We start from the raw sequence: 9843 nt of genomic DNA on the forward strand, positions 1-9843 counted from the left end.
TATAAATACATCACGTACTGAATAAGGGGTACCTCTATAATATCCAGTTTCAGATTCTCCTTCCCCTAGCCATTCTTTGCTTCCCTCCTTTCTACCCTTACTTTCCCCCCAAAATTCTTGAGCTTCCAAGATGAGCTTGCAGCTTCCAACATGAGCTAACAGCTTGCAGCTGTTAACCAGGGAGGACTGTGATGGCTGCAAAGGGTACTAGCTTTCTAAGCACTTGTATGTCCTACGACGAAGAACGGATACATCTTAATGACCATCTTAAACATAAATATGCTAAACGTACTTCTAAGATGGTCGGTAACTTTTCATAAGAATAGTTGATGGGCATTGGAAACAATGCCAAAATAGTGGATGGGCATTAGAAGATATTGTCACCTAACGTATCCAGTAGAAGCTGTTATCAGAAATAACAGGTCTATACATCTTGAAGAATTCACGATGTGTAATGCAACCGGGGATCCAGATTGGTATGCATTGTGAGTACACCATTACATTCTATTTCTTTCTTTTTTTGATGAAGTAGTAGTAATGGTGATTTCCTCAAATCATCATCTGTGTGCACATATCACTTGTGTACTAAAAAGCCCACAGGAACAAAATCTTAGTCCTGAGAAATCATATAAACTCCACAAGACTTTAGGGGTGTGTCTACACAAAACGTTTACTGCAGTTGCCTAATTAGCTCCACAGTAAACATCTTGGCATCTATACACACAGCCCCATTAGGCTGGAGTAAACTAATTACACTGAAGTATTTACAAGTACTATCCTGCTGTAGAGGTTCTTCTGTACTCTACAGCAGCATACATGTAGATGCTGGCTGGCTGAGGCATGAGGGTGCTTCAGTATGGGGGCAGCCTGCCAGCTAGCCCTATACTGGAGTACCCTCGCACCCCAGCCAGCCCCTTTGCAGCATGTTGAGCTGTGGGGAGAGCAACCCTAGGCTGGCCCCCAGTGCTCCTGACCCAGCTCAAGGTGCTACGGTCCCAGGCATTTTGCATTCCTTGCATTTTGCATTCCTTGCATTTTGCATTCCCCTAGGGTGCCTGTGTAGATGCACCCTAGGGGAAAGAAGAATCATGTACTCTTTCTGTACTAAATTTTACTGTATTTTAAAGACCAACTAGTGAGGGGATTCTCAACAATGGGCTACCTCATGAAATTCAATCTCCTTGCACCTTTTGGTTCAATTTGAACGTAGTGGTTTTTATGTTTTCACTCCTAGGTAAGACAGGCCCGTCTACTTCAAAGAGCAGGAGTGCCAAGTATGGAACATGACATATTTAGTTCATGCTATCTTATATAAAGGAGTGTTCTAATAGCCAGCAGCCATTAACAAGATAAAGCCACTAGAGCTCTGGCCTAATGTACTTCATCTTTTCTGTGTTTCCAGTGGCCTTACTTTCCTCATCTTTTCTGCTATAACTGAGGAACACAAACAAGCAATGTCTATCTATTAATAAATAACATGTTATGATGTCGGGTTTTAATGAAAGAATGTATTCAAATTCAGCTCATCCTTGGGGCTCCTGATGTACTGCTAGCACAGTTCTCCATATCATGAAGTTTGGGAAGCCATGGCCTAGATATGCCACTGCCTCTAGAATCTAGGTCACATAGGGAGCTAGTATATAGTGCTGATAAAACATAATAGATCACCTTCTAGAGTTAGAACCAATTCAACTCATTCAATTTTCAGAGAGCCAGCCTTTGAGTCACAAAGCAAACAAGTTGCTCATGTAAAGAGACCGAAGTAACTACTAAATACCTGAGCTATTCTTGACTGAAACAGTGCCAGTTTTCAGACCAATATGTTTTCATTAGGAAAAAAATGCAGTTCACAAGCAAAACCCAGAGCAAAATACTGTTGGAGAACTCTCCAAACTTCCTTTTTTCATCTTCTACCCTTAAGCAGACTCCAAGTCGCATGCATTTTTTATTCCTCACTGCTTACTTGGAAACATTTCTCCTTCCTCCACTGTAAACGCCCATCACTTTTTGACAAGTGGATTTGTAAAGTAAGAAGGGTTTTATCCTCCATTGCCTTTAATCTCTTATAAGACCTGAAAAAAAATGCCTTGCATTCGAAAGCTTGTTGAACTTTATCCCACCCTTGCAGTTGGTCCAATAAAAGATCGCACCCACAAAAATTCTTGCTTTTCACATAATTCCTGGACCATCACAGCTACAACATCACTTTAACACCACCATCTAAGAATCACCGATACAAATTTTGCCCCTGCCAGAAACCTCTTTTTATTCATAATATCACAACTTTTTTTTTTTGAGGTATGATTATCTAAATATCTGATATAGAAACCATTACACCAGATGTGTGCCTTGGTTATCAGGATCAGTAGGTGGATGAACCTTTACTTTAAGCTTTCAAATTAACCCCTTTTTTATGAACCAGAAAAAATGGCTAAATATCTCCCATTTGAAAGAGAATCACTTCTATAATATAAAGCAGTATTCCTATAAAATGAAATGTGTAGTGAGTAGTTCTCAGTATAAATTTCAGGACTTCTTTGACTTCACACCATTCCTGTAGGTAATTATCAGCAGCTGATGATGGTCAAAAGGCCAATTTCTGTCAAAGATAAGATATTCAGCTGTATGCTCATCCAGTTCATCAGCATTCTGAAGTAGATTTCACTCTTGTAGGGTTTTGTCAAGGATTAATATTAATAGCACTATATCTCCAAAAGGCTTGTTTTGCAAGTTTATAATCCATTCAGACAACTTCTCTGGTCAAACTTTGGCAAGTTTACTGCTAATATAATATAACTAAAATCCACTTACAAATACTGTTTTTACTTGAACATAAGACAACCCTGATCATAAGATGAGCAACAAATAATTAGATTCAATTTCCCAGGTATAGAATCTAAGCATTGGAGGTCTGCCTTGAATCTGTCTCCCTCCCATTGCTACAACAAGGAAAATAAATCTGGAGGGTCAGGTAGCCCCCCTGCTCTCTACACCCATAACTTGTCCCCTGCAGCCCCTTCCTCTCTTCCTTACCATCAAACCCTGCTCTCCTTCAGCACATGTAAGTAAGAAACAAAATTGAAAATATTGACCTAAAAATAAACATCTAATAACTCACATATACAGAAATTAATACAGGTATCCACTGACTTAATTCATCCAAAATTGATGCATTTTAATTGACTTGAAACTGCTGCAAGTTTTAGCACAGATGCATTTAAGTATCACTCCTGCTCTTGTATATAGTACAAACTATGCTAAATTAGTCAAATCAGTTCCAAATTCCATCCACTAATTACAGCTCAGTCAGGTCCATGTGGCACTACCACCAGCACTAGCACCACCTTACACCCCAGACTCTGCAGCTTGGGGCTTAAATACTCCCAAAGCCTAGAGGTCTTGGGGTTCAAATGCCCCCAAGTCTCACTTGCCCTTAGCCCAGGGGTTGGCAATTATTTTGGCTGGAAGGCCGCTTGAAAAGTTTTGGTGAGCTGTCAAAGGCTGCATGGGTAGCCCTTCCCCCTGCCTCCTGGTCACTATCCTGGGACCAGAAATCCCACCCCTAACCCCTGACCTTTACCATCAGAACAGTAAAATATATTCTTATTCTTGTATAGGGGATGTGTCGTTGGGGAGTGGGGGTGTGTATGTGTGGGTTTGGGTATGGCGAGTAGGCTGTGGGGTATGTTGTTGGGGTGGGAGGATGTGGGTGTGGGTATGGTAGGGGTGGGAGAGTAGGACTCTACGTAGAGGATTTGGGAGGGTGTGGGTGCATTTGGGGGCATGGTAAGGGGTGGGGTGTGTGGTGTTATGGTGGAAGGGTGTGGGACTGTGTTGGGGAGCTATGGTATGATATGGAGTTATGAGAGGAGGGAGTATGTGGGGACTGTGGAAACTTGTGTGTGTTGAGGGTATGGTGGGAGGTGGGAAGCCAGCCCTGCCCATCCCGTCTCAACTGCAGCGCCCAGTTCTCAGCTGCATGGCCGGGAACCACATGGTGTGGCACAGGGCCAGGCCAGCTTGGCCCGGCACAATGTGGTTCCAGCTGCAAAGCTGGAGACCACATGGCTTGGCACAGAACTAGCCTGGGCATGGTGTGCAGTTCCTGGCTGCAAGGCCAGGAGCCACGTGGCATGGCATGGAACCAGCTTGGCATGGCCTTTCCCCTCCATGCCACACCATGTGGGTCCTGCTATTGGAGTGGAGAACCATGTGCTGCAGCCAGGATGATCCAGGCCCAGCTGGCTCCATGCCACACCATGTGGTCCAAGCCTTGCAGCCGGGAATTGCACACCACAGCCAGGACAGACGAACAGTTCTATGTCATGCTGTGCGGTTCCCAGCTTTGTGGCCAGAACTGTGTTGTGCCAGGCCAGGCTGTGTTGGCTGAGGCCGGTGGGGCTGTTCTGCTTCCCTTGCCTGCAGATGCAGCTTCTGCTTCCACTGCCCCTGCCACACCGCTGTGGGTGAGTGGGCAGGTAGCTTCAGCAGGAAGCTCCTACCCAGTGCATGGAGCTCTGGCTCCAGCTCCCGGCCACCTTCCACCTGCTCGGCTTGATGAGCAGCCCCTGTGGGTGGCTGAAGCAGGTGGAAGGCGGACAGGAGCTGGAGCTGAATCTCCATCTCCATGCGCAGGGCAGGAGCTGTCTGCTGAAGATTCTCCCCACCTAGAGAGGCTCAGCAGGAGCAGGAGCTACAGCGGGAAGCAAGAGGAGCAGAACAGCCCCACCAGCCCCAGCCAGCACATGCAGCTTCCAATGGGGCGGTTCCCACTGTGACTAGCCAGGTGCTGCTGTGCTCCCCTTGCCTCCAGCTGCTCCTCCTCCCACTCCTGCCCCCTGCTGCACCACTCTAGGAGGGTGGGGGGGGGAGCACCTCCTGCTGGAGGTGAGGGAAGCAGAGGAACATCCAGCAGCTGCAGCCATGCTGGTAACAGCTCCGCCAGAAGCCGCACACTGGCCGGGGCCGGGGCTGCAGGGAGTGAAGATGTGGGCTGCCTGGGTGGGAGCAGGTGGGTCTCAGCCGCTTGTGGAGCATTGCAGAGGCAGCAATGGACCAGATCCAGCCAGGTGATGGGCTGTATTTTGCTCCCCCCCACCTTAGCCAAAGAGCTAAAGGAGCAAGCTAAGGAGCAATCCTCCATCTCTATAAAATAAAGTGTGTAGCTGAGATCCTCCTATTACGGCAGTGGTTCTCAACCTTTTTTGTACCAGGACCCACTTGTAAAAAAATCAATGGCCAGTCTTGACCCAGTGCCCTTCACTCCTGACCCACTGCCCCCAGCACGTGGGGTGGCAAAGCATGGGGGCCCCAAGCAGCCCCTCACAGTCTGGAACCTCTGCCAGCCTGCAAGGGAAAAGCCAGTTTCCCACGCTTTTCTCTTTTAAAAGAGAATCCATTTTTAAAGTTTGTTGATCTTTTCTTAAAGTTTAGTCATGACCCTTTCATATATTCTTGCAACCCACTTTTGGGTCACAACCCACTGGTTGAGAAACTCTGCATTAGGAGACTATAGTATACTCTCATAGGGGTGCCTGCCTGCAGTACACTCCACCCTCAACTACACAACGCCATTCAAGGTCAGGGAGAAGGGGATCTTCCTTTCCAGGTATAGCACCTGGATCAACACTACCTTCCACCGTGGTAGTAAAGCGACATAGCCCCTGCCGAGAGAGAGAGTGTATGTATGTGTGTGTGATAGATATCTATATCTATCTATCCATCCATCTCCAGTGTGTGTGTGTATTATATATCTAGCCAGCCTCCTATGGCCCCATATGGGCTGTGTGTTTTACAGTCATGCTCAGCATGGCTGCCTTTAAATCAACTTCATAGTTAGTTTCCATTACTAAGCAGATGCTGCTTTTAACAGCAGTTCAAAGACAGACAATAATTTAGTGAGGTTTCCTTGTATCCATGTCGACTGGGGAGGGAACTTCATCTTATATTCCAGTAAATACAGTATATAAACTTTTCTACTTCAGAGGCGTGCATACACACACTCGCACACGAGAGAAGTTATTTTGGTAATATACAGGTTTTTCAGAGTTTGTTTTCAGTATCTGCAACAGGTCTTCAAAGGACATTAGGGTTCCTTGCAAAAGCTGCATCATGCTCCTGAATTGGCCTAAATCAGGGGATGTCAAACTCACCTGGTGCTGCAGGCTGGATGAGTGGCGTGGGGCTGGTCCAAATGGTGGATCAGGCCCACAAACCCCTTCCTACTCACATTTTATTTTTTAAAGGAAAACTTTTCATGCCCCAGTTAAATTAGCCAGATCAGGTCCAAATCCATTTGAATCATTCAAGAACTACAGGTGGCCCTGCTACCGGCAAGTATCCTCCACCCGAGCCTGGGGCTTCACATATTTTCAAATCCTTTGGCAGGCATCCTACGTGCAAGCCCAAATCTGGAGACTTGGGGTTCAGATGCCTCTGAGTTTCACTTGCCCTCAGTCAAGGAGTCTCCCTCTTCCACCCCCATGCCTGATCCAGCACATGTAGCACCTGCCTGTGCCAGTCTGGGATGCTGGCCTGAGCAGGTGCTATCCGTAGCACAGCACAGGACTGGCTCTAGTAAGCACTGAGGGTAATGCAGCCCAGAGACAGGCCCAGTGAGTGCCATGGGCAGCACAACTCATGGGTCCCATGCACAGGGCTGGCCCAGCACAGCATACAACAGGGCAGCACCAAGGAGCCAGATTATGGGGCTCCCATGAGCCATATGTTTGACTCCCCTGACTTATATAATTAGACCTGCTGACCTTATTCAAATTTAACAGGAGCTGTAAGTCAAAACAAGTTCAGGGAATCCCATCTAAGCATCCTCAGAGTTTATGATACTTAAATTCAGCCAGCCTTTTGGAGCTAATGCCTGAAATCTAATCAATTATTCCGTGGCCTGAAGAGCAATTCTCTTACTGTTGCAAATCTTCCTTCCTCTCTCTCCTTTAAACAGGGATTTCATTCATAATCTCTGGAACATGCAGCCATGCCTCCAGCTGTCTGAATTTGGTCAGATTGTATTTGATCCAAAGAATTATTATGAATGTTATCATTATCTTCATGATCACTAACATCAATTTTCGGATCAGCCGCACCCCTTTGATTATTTCTCTCCTGCACCTTGAGCAAAACACACATCTGCACAAACCATATTCAAAGTCTGCCACTTCTTGTGCTAAAAGATGTCTAAGATGTTTTAATTTGCTTGCTGATTGGACCATGTCTGCCATTTAACTAAAAATCCTGCCACTGGTTCTCCTTTCTTCAACAAGTGTTCAAACTTGTTATCTTCATCTTCTATCACAGGTATTTGTATAGCCCCCTCTCCATTGTATCTGAAGACCTCATACTCTTTAACATGCTAACCCTCACAATACCCTGGTGAAATACAGAAAGATTATTATTATTTAGTTTCTTTGTGACTCAACTATAAGTATGTGGCTTACTTAAGGTTATTCAGGAAATCTGTTGCAAAGTTGAAAACTAAGCCAGGTCTCTCAAGTATTCCAACCATTGGAACATTCTTCTCTCCGTCTTTCAGATCCTTTATCTGCTTTTGTCTCTAAACAAATATGGGACAAATGTCCCTCTCCCACCAACCTTTGTTTTGAGCTTACCTAAACTAGGCCATGAGACCACTAACCTCCCTGCATTCGTACCCATCATGAAAGCTCATTTCTACTATGGTACCTACACAAACTAAGTGACTGATTGTGGTAAGGTTGCAGAGTACTTAGAAATAGCATGTGCCTTACAAAAATTTAAACCATGTTATTAAAACATTCTGGTATCAGGACATGACTAATTACCACTTTAATTGTATCTTGTCCTCCTTTCCTCCTACACATCCCTGTTTTGTCCTTTTTCTGAAGTGTAAATTTTTGGGGCAGTTACCATACCCTTTTATGTTCATTCTACATTTTGAGCATTATCAGCAAATAATAATAATCATCCTTCTAAAATTCCCACCTTCTACCTCCTGTGAAACTATTCAAGTACTATTGCAAGCAGCTGAAGTCTGAGTTTTAGTGCCCTCCCCTGGCAATTATTTCAGCTTTTCATAACAATGTAAAGGGCATGGGCATCTTCTGTTCCTATCCAATTAACATGTTGTAGAGTTATCAGTGTATTCCTGACTGAGTTGCTACAAGTTCTTTTAAAGACATTCTATACTTCCTTCAAATGGAACAGTGAAATTCCAGCTCCATTCATCAACCATCCTGCTAACATTCCTTCTCCATCCTTTTATGTTACCTCACTTAATAAAACCTTTAAAAAAATAGCTAATAATTTAAGTTGAGTAAGTCCAACTCATTTCTCTTAAAATTTAATAGCAAGTTCAGTCCCAGTGAAAGGTGCCAGACTGGCAGTTCCTACTTGTCTGCATGAACTGGCATAGCAGTTGTAGTGCCAGCCACAGTACTGGGGGGGAGTCAACTGTGGTTCAACTCTGCCCTAAGAGAAGTGAAGGGGCAAGTGGGAAATTGTGGAAGACAGGTTTGAAAGACGGTCCAGTTTCAGTAACCATCCTATTATATTATTGGCCTTAAAGTTGTCTACCAAGAAAAGGGCCATCTCTCTGTATTATTTTAGACACGGAACTAATCTGCAAGAAAAAAAAAAACCCAGAAAATTTGCTTCATATAGATCAAACTTTGCTGTAAGACTTCTGTTTCTTTAATAAAGTGAATGCTGCACAAATTTATTTTGAGTTATGGCCTTATACACCTATTGTATTATAGTGCTATACATTTACAATTCCACACCATCATACCACACTGCCATTACCTTCTCATTCTCTCTTTTCCATCTCTATCAAACATGTTGAAGGCTGATCTACTAATGAATCCTAATAATAAAAACACAAGGTTTTTGTTCTCGTGCACCAGAAATCACTTGGTATTAGATGTATGTACTTCAAGCTTGACATATAAATTCAAATAGCAGCATTTACTAAACTGAGTTTCTAAATGTTACATTTAAATATTAAGTAAAAAACCTCACAAATAACGGCCAATTTAAAAATATACTGCTAAAATCTTGAAATTGCACCTCAAAACTTGTAAAGATATTTTAGACCATTCCAATTTTCACATTGCTGTTTGTTTAAATCCAGTACAGGAGATTGTGTCAGAACCTGCCCCACCCCAGACCTTCTTTACATATCTCTTTAAAAAAAAAACACTCATACATGCCAGAAGCGTAATGCAGCTTTGTAAAACAAATACCAGAGAGCCCTATGTTACACACTTACCACCTTATACCAAATGTCAATACAGACAAAAAATTGTACCAATAATTCAGACATTCTACTAAATAAGTACTTTTGCATAGAAATAGTCTTAAATATTAAATGGGATAAACTACAGTATAATATTAATAAGCCAATTCAATATTAATATACAGTTGTAAGAATAGTATACAAGGCAATTAAGAATGATAGGTTATCTAAAGACCAAAGTACAGCTGGAGTATTTTATCAGATCACACAAATGGCTTAGAAAATAAAAATAACAAAAAAATTATAATTCTTCCATTTTTCCTGAAATTTGGGTGTAGAGTTTTGTTTTTTTTAAAGTTTCCTTAGTAGAAAGTAATTATTTCTCAGCTTTTTGGCTAAATTCAAGTGTAGACAGACACAGAGTCCACTCGATTCCTACAAGATGCGAGTGAATTCTAGTTCCACCCCTATGTCAAATTATATGATAAAGCCCCATTTGAAAATTATCTCATGCCCCATCTCAGTCCAAAGTACTTGTGTCTCAAGAAATTAATGATATCAAAGATCTTGAGAAATCCCCCCAGTCCATATTTCAAGTTCATAATCATTACTGAAAT

This window comes from Gavialis gangeticus, unplaced genomic scaffold (genome assembly GCF_001723915.1).
Source record: "Gavialis gangeticus isolate Ggan-Ray unplaced genomic scaffold, GavGan_comp1, whole genome shotgun sequence".
NCBI classification, from domain to species: Eukaryota; Metazoa; Chordata; order Crocodylia; family Gavialidae; genus Gavialis; species Gavialis gangeticus.